At 39.7% G+C, this 18,695-nt stretch overlaps 1 protein-coding gene across 2 annotated transcripts in view; it reads right to left on the reverse strand.

Annotated features, from left to right (window-relative positions):
* The window catches only part of LOC146783986 (solute carrier family 2, facilitated glucose transporter member 11-like), a 408,912-nt gene that overhangs the window by 39,980 nt on the left and 350,237 nt on the right, over positions 1–18,695 (reverse strand). The gene's annotated exons all lie outside the window — the stretch shown is intronic.

Raw genomic sequence — 18,695 nt, forward strand, 5'->3', positions numbered from 1 at the left:
ATGAATCCCAAAAGATACAACTAAGGTAGTTTAGTTAATTGGGTGTGTGTGATCCTGAGTAAATGCTGAGAGGAAAGATGCTGTCGGAATTATCGATGATGCTGAAGAAGATTCAATAAAGACGTAAAGAAATGTATTAGAAAGAAGATCGCAGAAGAATCTCGAGGAGGGAGAGAGTGTCAGAGAGGGGTGCAGTGATTCGTCGGTTCTAGTGCGGTCTACTGTCCTGTCCTAATTCCTGTCCTGAAGCCTTTGTCGCCTGATCTTTCCCAGGGGACCCTTACCAGCCCTTTGGCCAAGGGGTTGGTCTTCACACCATCTGTGGTAACTATATGATTCGTATATTATTTTATGTACTGCTGTCTCTATCCTTTCTTTTCTGAGCAACAGTCAATTTGATGAATTCGTGAGAGTGTTTAAATTGATTGAATCTTCCTTCCTAAATGATTAAAGGGGTCCGTGGTGTATTTTGAATGGTTCACTCACATTTAAACTTTAGATAAAAGTTTTGAAAACTTTCTGAGTCTGTGTTTATTATTTTTGATGAATTATTTGCAAGTTTGGATATGTGCATCGTCACCATCAACTAGTTCCAACTAATTTGGTTTATCGACCAAATGGAAAGAACTTATTGATCAGTGATAAACAAACACCCCCCTGCGGTAAGCCAAGTGAATTAAAGTGTATGTAACATTGATGGGCCCAGGTGAATATATGGTGTTAGAGTATCTTTTGTTGGTGAGCTGCTGGGTCATTGGTATTAATATTGTTAAGGCATAAGCTTTGAATTTGGTGTGCAAGTTGTGGTTCAGTCTTAATTCACAACCTTAACTACACTTTAACTGTAGTTTTTAAATGAATTTCTTTGTATATTGAAACATATGTTTAAGGTGTTATAAACAAAGCTAAACATAACTTAATTTTTAACTTTTGTTGTTCTACTGTTTTTTTATCCTATCTAACACATTCACTGGACAGCCAGTTCCTGATTGCACAAGGCATTTGGCCATGCGCAGCAAGAATTGGCAGCAGGCTGTGGTTGAGGCTGGCAGCCATCCTGGGCAGATAGCCATTTGGAGTGTACAACTGTACTGCACTAAATTATTTTATTAATTTTTCTTCTTCCTATTTTCACGAATCATAAGACACCCCAGGAAATTTCTACGGGACCTACGGAGGAGAAAGATGTTTGGATTTTACATTACAAAATATAATTTTAACATTTATTTTAATTCCAAGGCATTGCTTTGGGGTTCCACCACTAGGGCCTGGGTGTCAGAGTAGGCTCTCTTTGCACCCTATGCCCTTTTTGTTTTCATTTTTACCAACAGAGTGCTCGGTGTACCATGATGGGTAATGCCAGCCACAACGGAAATTTTTCAGTAATGACAAGCCAATCGGGGTGTAGTGGATTTGCGATTCTGAAGTGGTCAAAAACAACAAAACTTCCCTGGTTCAATGACCTGCCTTTAGTTTTATAAATTGGATTCGCAAGTCTGTAAAAGCACAACAAAATACCGATCCAGATACATCTGTCTTAGTTTTACCCTTTCAAGCCCATCCAACAAAAAAATAGCACTAATTTCAGAAAAAATACTTACCATTCGGACATTGTTTTTGTATCAGAGACCTAGGAATCCTATTGGCGTTAAAATGGGAAATGTCCTATTTTGACCCCCTTTTTTTGGCCCCGCTTGACTAGCATGACCCTCCTCAGGTCACAGATGCTAGCGAGGGGCATGCCAGGCCTGAAACGCATGTCATTCTTGGAATTATCTGCTGCTTGAACAGATTACTTGGCTTGAATTTAAAACACATGATTGCACATTTTACCCATTATGTGTTTTTTTATCCAAATAATTTATTTTGGGGTGGTTAGTTTGGAAAAGTTGTTTTCAACAAAGTACACCTAATAACTGGCACAGAGTGGAATTATATTCTCTGAGTTTACCTTTCATGAATAAATTGTGATACTGCAATGGACAATGGTGACCACCAATACATTTAATACATTTATATGATTAGGTGGCTGCAGTCTTCTCCAGCTAATTATGGACATATGACATTTGACAATTTAGGACGCATAAGCATGTTGTTTTAGCTGAAATGGATGAAAGTACTACTGACCGAGAGTATGCTGCATAATCTGCCTTTCTTTCTGCTTACTTTATATAACATTGTCACATCATACTAGTGGCCCTGACAGTGGTAAAGCTCTGGAGAGAGATTATCTACCTATCTATATATGTGTGAATTTATATTGCCTATTGGAGGTCGCCAGTAGGTAGTTATAGTTATGACCTTGTTTCTATTCAAAAAGCATTTTTTTTGCCAATATCTTTAGCGCCGTTTGACGAATCTAGGTGAAATTTTCAAAACTAATGGGTCGGTCAGGTCAGCTCCAGTGTTGAAAACTCGGGACGATTCGTCAAGTGGGACCGAGAAAAAGGGGGGTCCCAAAATGTGTTTTCTCCATGTTAATTTTCATAGGAGCCGGCTACTGTTTGAACTGCTAAATGGAATTATACCAAATTTGACAAAAAGGTAGCTCTTGGTCCAGAAAGCCCTCTTTTTGTTAAATGGTGTAAATCTGTTCAGTAAAACCAGAAAGACGGTAGTAGTGTTTAAATGATCGCACATCAGTAATCAGTATATAATCAGACTGGGCAATGTGAAAGGATTAACAATTGTCTTAGTAAACACCAGCACAAACAAATTACGAAATGGTGCCACTAGGGGTTACAAATATACCCTACTACCTTGGGTACATAGACACAAAGATCACGTAAAGCCGTGACTGTGTGATAAAATGAACAATACAAGTACCCCGGCACTCACACGTAATAATTCTTTTGCTTTAAACCTGTTAAGCAAAGAACCTTATTTAGATATAACACTGATTATAAACAGAGAAGGATTCATGCAAAAAGGTTATGTGTTTAATTTTTGTCAAAGCATAAAATATGGACAAAACATTTTGACAATATAATTTTGAAATACAAAAGACCAAATAGACCCCTTAGTTGGACAAAAGTTTGACAATTGTAGAATCAATTATGAAGGGTGTCTGAGGCTCTATGGTCTTGATCCCAAGAATGCAACAGCCGACATGTGTTTCGTCACATCAGTGACTTCCTCAAGGCTGTAAAAATAATGACATGATCTCACATTTTGTGCATGTTGAATTATCTCCATATGAAAAAAGTTACTTTTGTGATGTATACGGAAATGAATTAGTGCCAAGAAAAAGAAAGTTCTGAACTGAATATAGATAAAGGTAATAGTGAAAATATTACCAAGAACAGAAACAGGAACAAAAAATACGAAAAAAGATGAGAAAGAACCACCAGAGTGCCAAATGTCGTCAAAAGATTCGAGTCAGTGGACTCAAAATAAGTGATGACGAATAAGAATGAAATGTGAAGCAAAGACCCACTACCAAGTAATATGTAGCCAATCCCAAATTGACATTGTGCAGGCTAATACTATACTTGAGATTGTGAATAGTAGAACCCAATATTACTGACCTTAAAACAAGGAAAGGATGTATACAGCAGAATAGATATCTCTGCATTTAGATATTTGATGCTTAGCAAGATTCTAAGATATAAGCGTCCAGGAAAAGAAAAGAAAAAACAAATATTTTGGTGAGCAGTTTTGACAGTTTCTATATCCAAAGTGTGAATATTATTTAAAAGACACCGGCTGCTCACTTATAATTTATGTAGGCAAAGCTTGCCTATCCGATGACCTCACAAGACTGGCAATCATCTATTGGATGATGCCGGGATATATTGACAAACGATCCTGGTGAACAGAAGAAACAAACTATGTAAGGATTGGAAATGCCGTCCCAATATTCTCAGTGCATTGGTATAACATCCTCACAAACTTACTAAAAGTTGGTTATGTTCTTATTTGGAAACAAATATAATAATCCTCCTAATTCCGTATTTCGCGCTTCAAAGGAGACATCATCCCTGTTGTGAATTCATTGTTCAAACAGTACTAGGTGTCAATTGTGCCCTTAATTCTGTAATGATATCAGAAAGGCAATGATTACAAAATTATGAAATGTTAATGTGAGATTGATCTTATTATATCTCAATATAACTTGCTTAATTAACATTTGATGGGAATGTCCAAAATGTGTAGATCCTGTATGGGCTTTGATAGGCCCCTGTAAAAACAATATAAGGATAAGTAATTAAATTAAGATTTGAAGATAAGAAACAATCTCATTAAGAGAAATAGAAACCAAAAAGAAGTATACACTTTAATTAAAACCAAACATTCCAAAACCTGGTTCGATGGAGACACCTATAATTAGGCACCTTCAGACTAAGCACAACATGAGGGGGTAGTTTTTCTAATTGACATGAAAAACCGAAAGTCGGCAATGGGTGCGCCGAGGACAGCGGAGGCCATCGCCCGTCCAACAGCATTGAATAACTAAATAACATTATGTACAATGTGCACGACCTCGCTTATACAAAATCAAGGCAAGCAGGCTCGTCTATCCCTGTCTATGTCGGTATGACACATTTTAATCTAGCTGTTTATCTGGAGACAATAGAAACATTGTGTTGGATTTACTAGACTGTAATCTCAAATAATCTAGGATATTGTAATGCACATACAGTTTCTTGTAAACTCTGCAAAATATGCAAGTGTGGTCAATGTCTTTTTCAAGTCCTATACATTTTGCCAATGTTTAAAACTGAAACAGTTGCGTGGTTTGCCGAAACACATTCCTAGCATGGTACAAAGAAGAATAGTCGCAATATTCCATGGATATGTGAACAGTATGTCAACTAGACCACAGATTTGTTTAAACATATTTCCCATCACTTAAGAAAAACATGTAATTCCTTATCAAAATTGAGGCACAGCTCCACAGCCCTCAATTTAATGATCCACTGTGCTTCTGTTCTTCTTAGTGATAGTGTTCTATCACCCCCTTGAGGGCTAATTTGTATGTGCGCAATCCCATGAAATCTTATCTTTCTAATATCTTCCAAGGTGTGACTCTGATTTAAATGAACAGCAAAAGGGTAGCTGCAATTGTTGTTTCTTACTGCCCTTATGTGTTCCTGTATTCGCTCTCTTAGCGGGCGGATAGTACTGCCTATATATATCAGTCCACAGCAACAGATGATACAATAAACTACATAGTTGGTATTGCAGTTAATGAATTGTTTAATATTATATCTATTAGCTGTGTTGTATTGGAAGTTAGTAATCTTGTTTTCCGCAAAGTGACAAATATTGCAACCAGCACATTTAAAAAAGCCCAAAGGCTTAGGTGGTAACCAGGTGGTTCCTTGTTTCTTGGGGGGCAATTAACTAGGACTTAAGAGTTCCCTCAACGTAGTGCCTCTTCTATGTTGTACTGTTGGTTTTTGTGCAATATGTTTTTCTACTGATTTGTCCAATTTTAAAATGTGCCAATGTTTCAGAAGAATGTTATAGATTTGGTGACTGTGTGTGTTGTAGTCTGTCACCATAGCGATTTTACGTTCTTTTTTATTTTGTCTGCTTTTATTGCTTGATTTCAATAAGCACGTTCTTGTTTTCTTCTCTACTTTGTTTTTAGCACAATTTAATGTCATTTGCGAATAGCCTCTACTTTTGAATCTAGCCTCCAATTTTTCCAGTTCTATGAGGAAAACTGAATCCTCGCTACAAATTCTTTTAAGTCTCGTCATCTCCCCATAGGGAATCGCATTTATTTGAGACTTAGGATGGGCACTACTTCCGTGCAACATAGAATTACAGGCTGTCGGTTTCCTAAACAATCTGGATACAATCCTATTTGACTTAATGTACAAAATGACATCTAGGAATTCCATTTCTAGTTTGCTAATTTTGTGGATGAATTTTAAGTTGTATGAGTTGTTATTGAGATGTTGAAACAAGTCAAGAATACATGATTCACTGCCTGACCAGATGATAAAAATATCATCTATGTAGCTGCCCCAATACATAATGGGTTCAGTGAGGCTCGTATCCGCCATTTTCCATAGATGTTGTTGTTCAAATATGCCCATATAGAGATTGGCATAGGACAGTGAAAATTTTGATCCCATGGCAACTCCTACGTCTTGCCTGTACCAAGTGTCTTGGTGCAGGAATACATTATTTTCCAAGGTCAGACGTGTTAGTTCTAATAACATCTGATTGTGTTCATAGAAAGTGGTGTCTCTACATGCCAAACATTCTGCCAAAGCCTGTATACCCTTCTCCAGAGGTATACAGGTATATAAGGAGCAGAAGTCTATTGTTACAAAAGAGAGGTCCTGGGTCCATTCTACATCTTCTAGTTTACTCAGGAGATCCCCGGGTGTCCCTAATGTAAGATGGCAGATTGTGTACTAGGGGTTGTAGAAAAACATCTAGGTATTCCGAAATGTGCTCCGTCGGGGAAACGATACCCGAAACTATTTGGCCGGCCCTGTGGAAAAACTCTTGGTTTATGTATTTTAGGTAAAATATATAAACAAGGTGACCTTGGTGTTGGATTATAGAGATATCTAAATTCTATCTCTGTAATTTGACCCTTTTCCCGCCAGCCCGTGAGTTTAGTATGTAACAGGGGATGTAATGGCTTTAAGGGGGTTGCCTTTCAATTGGATGTACGATCGATCATCAATTAGTTGTCTTTCAATTTCTTTGACATAGTCCATGTTTCTCATAATGACTATATTGCCTCCCTTGTCTGCTTCCTTATAGATCACATCAGGTTGAGCAGCTAAGCCCTTCAGAGCTTTGTTTTCCTCCTTGGTTAGGTTATAGTTGATGTGGCCACGGTTTGAATTAAATCTATCCTCCAATTTATAAAGATCAGATGTAACTGCTTTATAGAAGGTGTCAACTAAATTGTCAGTTTGTAATGTTGGAATAAACACAGATTTTTGCTTGAGGCCACTGTCAACATTTGGATCTGGCATAATATCTAGATCTGAAAGGACATCAGTCATAGACGGTGGTATATCAGAGTAATCATCTAGAGATAGTAACAAATGTATATCCTGTATCTCTTTTATTGTTTTGTTACAAGGAGTAGACATGACATTTTTGGAATACAGAGGTACAGGCTGATTTTCAAAAAATTTCTTTAGCTTTAAATGGCGAACAAATTTGAACAGATCCACATGTATCCCCGTGAAATCTGGTAACTTCGTGGGACAAAAACTAAGCCCTTTGTTAAGTACATTCATATCATTTTCAGAAAGAGTAAGATCAGACAAATTTACGACAGAAATGTTTTCTTCATTGGTGGTACAGAAAGTTTGTCCTAACCTTTGAGGTGGACTCAGTTCTTCAGATTCCGTGAGACCGATCGAGTCATGGCCCCTGTCCTTACATTTTCGTTTTGCCCGCCCCCTCCTGGTTTTCTTGTATTGGATTGACCATAATTGTTCCAATTGCCCTTTCGGAATCTTGCCATTTCTTCTAAAAAAGAAGAAGAATTGGCTTTAGAAGATGGACCCGCAATTGGAGATTCTGTATCTTCCTCATTGGTGATCTCACTGTGTATACTAGAAACATCTGACTCACTAGTAGATGGCATAATATTGGGTATATTACTATTCTTTACAGACACAGTCTGTTTTGGTTGGGTGTCGTCAAATTTTTTAGCAAAAGTGAAGACTCTTCCACTTTTGTAGTCATTTTCATCTCTCTTCAGTTTCCGCATGTTCTTTTCTTTGATATAAAGTTGATGTGCACTTAGTATTCCTTTTAGAATTTTGTAATTCTTTGATGTGGCTTCTTCTAAATTAAGACTTTTGATTTCTGACTCTAACTTTTCTATTTCTCGTAATAGGATTTCCCTTTTCTGTCAGCATGTCTTATTAGTATGTCCATCATATTGTAAGATGATGAACATATTAGATCTTCCCATTCCTTTAATAGGTCTGAGTCCAGATCTTCGAATGTAGGGAAAATTATGATCCGTAGGCCACATGGGACCTGCTTGATATCTATGTATCTTTTCAGTATGGTGGAATCCCACCAACGGGAAATTTCCTGTTTCCGTACTCGTTCAAGTTTACTGCATCTTTGTTTGAGACCTTCTTGTTCGGTAATTGGACTCTTTTTGGGAACCCTCTCTGTGGGACCAGTGAAAAGTTCCTGGAGTAAGAGATTTCTCTCATCATCAAAGGTATCCATTGTCAGAAGTGGCAATGGGAGAATTAATCTTAGAAAGCTTGTTAACTATATTATTTAATCTCCTCAATCTGAAGAACTGAGTGCCAACATCCACATAGATTGGCAAAACCAGAAAGACTGTAGTAGTGTTTAAATGATCGCACATCAGTAATCAGTATATAATCAGACTGGGCAATGTGAAAGGATTAACAATTGTCTTAGTAAACACCAGCACAAACAAATTACGAAATGGTGCCACTAGGGGTTACAAATATACCCTACTACCTTGGGTACATAGACACAAAGATCACGTAAAGCCGTGACTGTGTGATAAAATGAACAATACAAGTACCCCGGCACTCACACATAATAATTCTTTTGCTTTAAACCTGTTAAGCAAAAAACCTTATTTAGATATAACACTGATTATAAACAGGGATGGATTCATACAAAAAGGTTATGTGTTTAATTTTTGTCAAAGTATAAAATATGGACAAAACATTTTGACAATATAACAATATAATTTTGAAATACAAAAGACCAAATAGACCCCTTAGTTGGACAAAAGTTTGACAATTGTAGAATCAATTATGAAGGGTGTCTGAGGCTCTATGGTCTTGATCCCAAGAATGCAACAGCCGACACGTGTTTTGTCACATCAGTGACTTCCTCAAGGCTGTAAAAATAATTACATGATCTCACATTTTGTGCATGTTGAATTATCTCCATATGAAAAAAGTTACTTTTGTGATGTATACGGAAATGAATTAGTGCCAAGAAAAAGAAAGTTCTGAACTAAATATAGATAAAGGTAATAGTGAAAATATTACTAAGAACAGAAACAGGTACAAAAAACACGAAAAAAGATGAGAAAGAACCACCAGAGTGCCAAATGTCGTCAAAAGAATAGAGTCAGTGGACTCAAAATAAGTGATGACGAATAAGAATGAAATGTGGAGCAAAGACCCACTACCAAGTAATATGTAGCCAATCCCAAATTCACATTGTGCAGGCTAATACTATACTTGAGATTGTGAATAGTAGAACCCAATATTACTGACCTTAAAACAAGAAAAGGATGTATACAGCAGTATAGATATCTCTGCATTTAGATATTTGATGCTTAGAACGGTCACAGGACAAGCAAGATTCTAAGATATAAGCGTCCAGGAAAAGAAAAGAAAAAACAAATATTTTGGTGAGCAGTTTTGACTGTTTCTATATCCAAAGTGTGAATATTATTTAAAAGACACCGGCTGCTCACTTATAATTTATGTAGGCAAAGCTTGCCTATCCGATGACCTCACAAGACTGGCAATCATCTATTGGATGATGCCGGGATATATTGACAAACTATCCTGGTGAACAGAAGAAACAAACTATGTAAGGATTGGAAATCCGTCCCAATATTCTCAGTGCATTGGTATAACATCCTAACAAACTTACTAAAAGTTGGTTATGTTCTTATTTGGAAACGAATATAATAATCCTCCTAATTCCGTACTTCGCTCTTCAAAGGAGACATCATCCCTGTTGGGAATTCATTGTTCAAACAGTTCTAGGTGTCAATTGTGCCCTCAATTCTGTAATGATATCAGAAAGGCTATGATTACAAAATTATGAAATGTTAATGTGAGATTAATTTAATAAAACCTTAATGCTGCCTCCTGCAACAATGTTTACCCAAATCGATAGGCCGTCCGAAGGTCGACCACATTTAGGGATTGGGGCTCCAATGTTGTAACATTCAAAACCATCAATATGTAAATCTTGGGTGGCCCATGTCTCTTGAAACATGAGGATGTCCTGTTGTGTCACCAGTTTTAGCCAGTCAGGTTGGTGTATTTTTGACTGTAAACTGGCCACGTTCCAGCTTAATATCCACAAATCTGAATTGGCGAGAACCTTGGTTGGAGCGTCATGGCCATGAATCTCGATTGCAGATGTAAGAGATACAAACATATGGTCAGCGCTGTAATACTCCAATGGTGACGGCAGTCAATCTTGGGTGTCCAGGTGAGACAGAGGCAGAAACCTGTTATGTACAGTCGGGAAAGGAGGCTCATTTATGGAAGGACCAAAGCTCGGTTTATAAAAATAGCCCAACGGTAGTGACCAAATGTTGGTACAGTTGGTTGTTGTGGTCTCATGAGCTCTCAATAAGGATCTTACCATAGATGGTCTGCGGAAGTTGGTCACAATACAGTCTCCTTATATATTCTTTGGAGAGACACCAACCCACCCTACTCTAAGTACCATAATGATCTCACTCATATCTGACGTATTGAACCTCCTATTCTTTGATAGCCAGTCCACGCATTTATTACGCTGATGGACGCAGGTTTCACTCTGTTCCCTCTTATGGGTTGGTACTCCTGCCAACAGTAGCACATAGGGGCAAGCAACCGGTGGTAGTCCCAAAACATCTAAGTTGGGCCTAGGGTGGTTCGTGCTCAGGACGTTAAATGCATTACAAATAGGTTTGCCTGGCTTTCACTTTGGTTGCTCGCCAACCGATCCATTAGTAAGATCAGACATTTGATAAAGGGCCACGTTTGGGGCTGACTCATCTGCAGATGAATGGCCATTATTGTTAGGGAAATTAGGTGCTACATTCACCTTAGGTTAAAAGCACTCCCTGGCTTGTCTGCATGTTCTGCACGAGCTACCAGCCAAGGGGCCAGTGGGGAGAGAGGTAGCCGTAGCAGTAAGACGGGGGTTGACAATAAGAGGAATGCTAGGGATGGAAGTAGACCCCTCCCCGGGGCAACCATGATTTGTGCTGTTTCTAGCGGTTGACTAAACTTATTCATGAGTGTGTCCAAATGATCTAAGTGTTCCCAAAGAGATGTGAATTTCATATCTAACAACTCATTGATTCATGTGGACACTGTATTAATAACAATGTTAGTAAAGGTATCCCCAAAACCCCCATAGTCAGTTGCAACAGATGCCAACTCATTCTGTGTGCAGTATGAATGGCGCGACTTCCCATTTTGTGCTGCATCTGAAATGCTGGCACTCGAAGATGACTGTATCCATGCAGACAAGCAAGTGCGAGAAGAACCGGTGCAAGGAGTTTGTTTCCTTTTGGAACAAACAGGCTTCCCACTCTTCCTCTTACGTTTCACGGCTGGGATAGTCGCAATTGTTGGGGTGCCCAAGGTTGACTGAGTCTCAGCTATGTCATGCCCACTTGTGCTCCCACTAGGGAGCGATGTGTTATTGGGGCCAGGCCTCTGATGCTGGGGGGTGCACAATACAGTAACAGGTTCAGGCGCAGGATCAGTTGTGACCCATCTAGTATAAAGACTGTTCGGTAGACCCTCACTTCCCAGGGACAGTCAGCGCTCCGTCAATTCGATCTCGCCAGATACAATACTAACCATCCTTTCTAGCATACTGTCAATACTGCCTGTGATTTGGCGCGCAGACGATAACCCGGTGCTTTTCCCCATAATAGATGCTCGGGTCAGTTCTTTACCAGGTCTAATAATTCTACCAGTTCTGATAATGTTAATGCTGGCAAACACTCACCTCGGATCTCTTGATAAAAATTACTTGAAAGAGGGGTGGCCCAGCCCAGCCTCTTCCAGCCACTGATGGGCGCAGACGGGCTCGTCCATGGCCCACCGTGGGAGCCCCAAGCAGCTTTTTAGCACCTCCTGGTGCGATGTAAGGGTGTGTGCGGCTCCTGCCGCGGTGTCCAGAGGGGGCTGTGGTCCCCACCAGCCAATAGTGCTGGTGCAGAGTGCGGGACAAATGCAATGTTAGGCTCCCATGCCGTGGGAGCCCCAAGCAGCTTTTCAGCACCTCCTCGTGTGACATGACGTAAGGGCGTGTGCAGCTCCTGCCGTGGTGTCCGGTGGGGGCTTTGTTCCCCTCCAGCCAAAAGTGCTGGTGCAGAGTGCAGGCTGAATGCAATGATGGGCTCCCGTCAGATATCCATATATCTCAAGTCTGCGATCTGATTGGCTGCCAACAGTTCCAAACAGGAAGTGTTTATTTATTTTATTTGCTTATTTAGAATTTTTTTATATAATGCGAACATGACCACCGAGGATATCAGAGCGCTTTACAGTTTATGCATCAAGAAGAGTACAAGCAAACAAACAGAATCAACAAAGCAAAAAATTCACAGTCACGTAATGTCCTACATTCTCGTGAGCCAGGCAGCTGGGCCACAAATCAATGCCTATGGCCTCAGAGTCCAATGGAGAAGCCTGACTGAGACAGAAATTTCTCCATCAAGAGCCCTTTGACTTCTTTTTTGAAGAGGGCAGTTGAAGGGTTCACCCTGACTTCGGGGGGTGAGGAAGTTCCAGATCCATGGAGCCATATCTGAGAAGGCTTGATTGTAGGTCTTTTTTTCTTGAATTTTTGTGGTTTGAGCAAAAGGGTGCTAGCGCTTCTGTAGGCTCTTGAACCACATGAAATCTCAAGCTTCTGAGCGAGGTAAAGCGGGGTCTTGAAGTGGATGGCTTTGTGTGCCATGCATGCAATTTTTAACTGTATCCGAGCTTCATAAGGAAGCCAATTCAGGGCCAGCAAGTCCAGAGAAATATGGTTGTATTTTTTAGTGACAGTTATGAGCCTAGCAGCCGAATTGAGGGAAACCCTAAGAGGGACCGTCTTCACTCTGGGCAAGCCGCACAGCATTGCACTAACATAATCCAGCTTTGAGATCACTAATGCTTGCACTGCAACCTTTAGGTAATGAGCAGGGAGATAAAGTTTGAGTCTTCTTATGATGCTGTGTTGGACGTTCGCTCCCTTGGTGAGGGAACTAATGTGCTTCTGCATGTTCAGACTATTGTCTAATATAATAACCAGAGAGGATGCCGAATCAACGAGGTGAGGTCTACAAATTAAGAGCAGTAAGCTGATTCAACCATTGTTCCATGACCTGAGATTGTTTGAGGGGTGAGATTAGGAGGAATTCCGTTTTTAGAGCATTAAGCTTCAGGTGGTTTCATGTCAGCCAGCTTTGTGTTTCCAGCAGGACTGAGTTGAGGTAATGAATGTTCTTGGGGGAGGCAATCTTTATGGAAAGTTGGGTATCATCCACATACATGTGATAGTGAATGCTGGATGATTTCAGAATTTCTGTCAGAGGCTCCATGAACAGGTTAAAGAGCATGGGCGAAAGCGCAGGACCCTGGGGAACCCCCAGAGTGACCGGTGCAGGATGGGACAGGGTTTGGTTCACCTGGAAGCTTTGGGATCTATTCTGAAGGAACAAAGAGAACCAATTTAGAACAGGCCCAGACAGCCCCATCCTGTGTTCCAGGAGGTCAATTAGGTTATCGTGTTTGACAGTATTGAATGCTGATGAAAGGTCAAGAAGGATCAATAGGCATGACTCATTATGGTCCAACATTCTTAGTGCATCATCAACAGTGTGCGTTAGCGCAGACTCTGTACTATGGCCCAGGCGGAATCCAGATTGGCATTGGTACAGGAGTTGGATGGTCGATGTGATTACAGAGTTGTGCGAGCACACATTTCTCCAGGAGCTTGGCCAAGGTGGCGATGTTAGAGATTGGGCGAAAGTTATGAAGATCCGCGGGATCAGCAGAAGATTTCTTCAGAATCGGGGTAACTTGACCCAATTTTAGGCAATCCAGAATAGCACCTTGTCGAAGTGATGCATTGACGATCGTAGTCCAAAGTGTTAGTAAGGAGGATCTAACTTCCAGGAAAAGGTTCGATGGCAGAGGGTCATTGTAGTGATTGGAAGGTTTCAAAGTCAACAGGATTTTGAGTATAGTGCATTCTTCCAAGGTTTGGAACAGACTCCAGGAAGCATTGTTTTTGGGGAGGTAGGGCAGCGCAGGGTCAGTAGTGTCCCACCCTGGGGGACGTAGGGTGTTCAGTGGACTAATCAACAGGTGATCAAAGGCAGAGCGTAATTCAATTTCAATCTTAATACTCTTATCCGTGAAGAAATCAGCGAATTCTTCACAATTCGGCAATGTCCCTTGACCCAGTGACGAGAGATTTGGATGACTAGTAGCTTGGGACTTGATGAGTTCGAACAGTTTTTTTAAAACTTTTTTTTTGCTTGCTCTAGTTGAGCACCACCTCTCTTGAGGCCAGTGAGGTGCTTCGGGCCATACGTTCGAGGGACGTGGATGTACACGAAAGTCCCCCACCTGCCTAGGACTCTCCGTTGAGAATCGCAAATTGCTGTGAGGAACCACGCGGTCTACGTGTTGAGGGTAGAAGCAGATGTGAAAGCTAATGAACCGACTTGGTGTAACATTTTACTGCTGTCCAAGATAACACTGAGAGTAGGGACATGAACAAAGAAGGACTAGAGTGAAGAAATCAATTCCAACCAAATCCTTGCTCTGGAGTCACCTGATCCGACGAAATCACATTATTTTTCTTAATTTAGTAAGAAATCCATGTATAACACTGTATTCCAAAGAGTCATAAAATATGACAGCCGTGTAGACAGACCAACTCTTTGTGAACAGCACCACACTGAGGTGAACATTACAAAAACGTGTGAAAACAATTTCCTGGAATATGTCTTTTGCTGTTTGATCAAGACTATTTGACTTGCCCTCCTAGTCACGATAAGGGTGATATTTTTATCTAGCGACAAAACCCAGGTTATCTGTCATTATTACCTAATCCGCTATCCTTGATTTATCGACAAGGGAAAGATGAGAGGCCAGTGAACGCTGTAGAAATGTATACCTTTTGGGCACTGGTACATTTTGCATGTGAGTGCATGGATAGTACCTCAGTGAATGGTTGAGTGCTACGGTAGTGCCCAAGTGAGTTGATGAGTACATGGGTAGTACCTGGGTGATTGAATGAGTGCATGGGTAGTGCCTGAGTGCATGGATGAGTGCAAGCATAGTGCCTGGCTCATTGGATGAGTGCATGGGTACCGCCTGGGTGATTGAATGAGTGCATGGGTAGTGCCTGAGTGAATAGTTGACTGTAATAGTAGTGCCTGGGTGAATGGTTGAATGTAATAGTAGTGCCTGGGTGATTGGATGGCTGCACGACTAGGGCGTGTGTGATTGCATGAGTGCATGCTTAGTGCCTGGTTGATTGGATGAGTGCATGGGTATTGCCTCAGTAAATGAATCATGAGGAATACATACACCTTCTTCTACAGAAACTTAGAGTGCTTGCAGTCTAAATCACAGGTACTCTACTAGTTCTAGGTTTCTTTTTATGTATCATATCACTAGGAAAAGCACAGACACACGCATTGAAGTCTTCAGGAACATGGTGAGACTTACAACAGTGACATCACAAGGGTCGCTATTTTATATTTGGCTAGGCCCAACATTCTGAGCAGTCGGTGAATAGTGAAGCTGCCAGAGAAAAGTGAGGTTTAAGACATGTTGGCAGAGGGATTAAGGATCTGTCTACTTCGTTTGAGTCTCTGTAAAGGTACACTTGAAGTAGGCCGTATAAATGTAGGTGTCGGCTTGCAATGGAAAGTGCAATCTGTCAAGTTTAAAGGTCTGCATGCTCTCGTGATTCAGGTACGTGTCTACTTGTACATGTATTCTGACACGTGCTGTGCGACTGAAGATGCTAACTTAAAAAACTGGTAGCTTCTCATACAGGTGCACAAATCTTCCCAGTTTCGCTTCATTATTCAGTCGCAGCTGTCTCTGTAAAGGTACACTTGATGTAGGCCGTATAAATGTAGGTGTCTGCTTGCAATGGGAAGTGCACTATGTCAAGTTTAAAGGTCTGCGTACTACACCATTCAGTCGCAGAAGCAAAGATCTGTTATCGATGCACGTGTCACAGAAGTCTTACTACAGCATTTGGTCACTAAAGTCTATATCATTTACCTAGGTAGCGATCATAGAACCGTTAGAATATAGAGTTAAAAATCTGAGTGCATTGTACAATGAGCAAAAAGTAATGCATACATCCTCTTGTACAGAAATTTTGAAAATGAAATTGTACAGTAATTTATAAAAGGTTTCTCCGAGACTGTCAACCGTTTACAGCTTTGCTAATGGACACAGTAAGGTATCCTACATATTTACTTGTTGAGAAGATAATGCCAATGTAATTAATTGTAAGCAACTGCTTATTGGTTATTATGAATATTAATATATCATTAATCTAAAATTATTAATTGATGTAACAAACTCTTGAAACTATTCTTAGTTTGTTAGATATTTACTTTATTTCGAAATAAAAATTGAAGATGGCAAGAAAACATGAAAAGAGAAGAGAACAAAAAAAACAGTACTACTTAAAGAAATATGGAAATAGCAAATTAGACAAAGTGAAAAAGTTTATACAGGAAAAATCTTCTAGTAAGAGAACCAAACATTTTCTTAAAACAGTTTTACAGAGATTGAAAAATGTCAAACATTTTGAAAAGAAAAAAATGTTTTACGACAAATCACAAGGAAAACAAGTATTGTCATAGTAACATAACATAATTTTAGGGGAAACAATTCATATTACAAGAAGGCAAAAAGAGCATAAGGATAAAAGAAGAAGAATGTTTAGAGGTAGAGTAATTCAAAATGTTAAAAATATAAAGAAGGTCAGCAACTTTTAAGAAAAAGCAACAGATTGTAAGTGTAGTAGATAGAGCTTTCAAATTGAAACGAAAATTATTCCTATTAATATTGAAGAGAATGAGGACCTTGGATAAAATAATGGTGTTTATGAAGAACAAAAGCATAAAAACGAGTGGTTAATAGAAGTAACTTTTGTAAAACCTTTACTAGTAAATGGAAGCACACATCCAGTTTTGAGTCTTTCATTAATAAAGATATTTTCAAGAGAACATATTAGTACATACAGTTGATATTTATTTTATTATTTTATTTTATAGTTTTATAGAGCGCGAACCAGACCCGTGAGGGTATCAGAGCGCTTTACAGTAATAAGGGTGGTGTACAAAGCGGTGGGAAGGGAGGGAACAATTGGGTAAAATGAAGATGAATGATGTAACGAAGAACACGTAGTCAAAGTTATTTTGAAAATGTGGAATGCAAACATGGATATTCAGTATGTTGTAGATAATTGAATTGCTGTTGCTCGTTATGTTACATCATATATTACAAAATCTGAAAAGACAGAGAAAGAAATGTGGGAAGAAAGTTCAGCAAAAAAGAGTCTTAGCAAGGAATTGTACAGCTTCAGTTTGAAAATGCTTTCCCATACAGAGATTGGATCCTATGAATGTTCGGATCTCTTGAGCTCAGCCAGTTAATATTCAAAGTAAAGAGAAATTATTTGGATAAGTCTAGGACTTGCCTCCACACATAATAGAGTATTCAAATCTTTACAAGAAATTGAATACTTAGTACAGTATGCGCCAGAAAGTTCTGTTATTGTCAAAACTAATATTTTGGCATCTGAATTTCTCTGGTTTTGTACGAGTGAAATTTCAGCCTAACTATAACGTTCCTGTTATCTGTGTTTTTCAGTGTATATCTAAGGTTTCTTAAATGCTAATTTCTATCTATTACGTACCTTTTCAGTGAATATATATACACTCTCCAGAGCTTTACCATTGTCAGTGCCACTAGGATGATGTGAAGACTGATTTTGGACCTTCCCAAATTTAATTCAATCTCTGCTGCCATTGGAAAACTGCATTGGCTTCCAACAGAGAAGCAAATATTGTTTAAGGCTCTATGTATTGTTCATACGGCACTTCATAATGTCTTTCTGTCTCTCCCTCAATATATATAGAAAGAGGTTTCAGCCCCTTCTTTCAACCCAGGGATTAGTGGTTGGTAGCCTTAGTCTCTCTCCATCTCTATTCTTCTGTACATGACTGGTGGGATTGAAGTTTTTCTCCTACCTCCTTATGGAAGGGCCACCTGCCCCTTTTTTCTGCTTGGCATTCACAGCTGTGGGAACCAAGGCTGCTCAATGGTGGTCTGCATCACCCTCCACTCTCCCAGCTAAGTATCTTGCCGGGATGCACTGCCGGCCTTTTTCCTTCCAGGTGTAATTCTTTTCCCAACTCTTTCTCCCACAACAGTAAGTAATATTTGTGGAGGTTTGCTGACTTAATTGATTCTTTAGTGTCTTAGTTCAGTACCAATAAGGGCCACCCTACCATCCGTGAAAGTCATTGTATGCATAACTTATTGTGCACTGTAGCTCTTAACGGGTAGCACATTGACAGTTAATGGTCCATCTCTCAGTGTAGTCTCTTCGTGAACCAGATCTACTGTTTCACATCCCACTCAAAAAGAAGGGTACTAAAACTACCATAATACCATGACATACTTGCAGCTACTGCATCATTACAGAAGATAGAAATCAGTTTTCAGGTAGCGGCCTAGTCTCTAGCATGTAAATGTAAGCTGCAAAAGTGAAAGTAGATGATCAAATGGAAATTGGCAAGTGGGTGTTTCAATTAAGATGTTGGTAGGTCATGCCAAGAATGAAAGAAGATAACTAGCAATCCTCCCTGCAAAAGGGACATTTTAGGCATAAGAAGGGTCTGGGTGATCGAAGAACATCAGCACCCCTTCTAGGAACTGGGGTTCTATCAGACAAGCTGATTCTCATCATAA

Source organism: Triturus cristatus, chromosome 11 (assembly GCF_964204655.1).
Source record: "Triturus cristatus chromosome 11, aTriCri1.1, whole genome shotgun sequence".
Classification (NCBI taxonomy): Eukaryota; Metazoa; Chordata; class Amphibia; order Caudata; family Salamandridae; genus Triturus; species Triturus cristatus.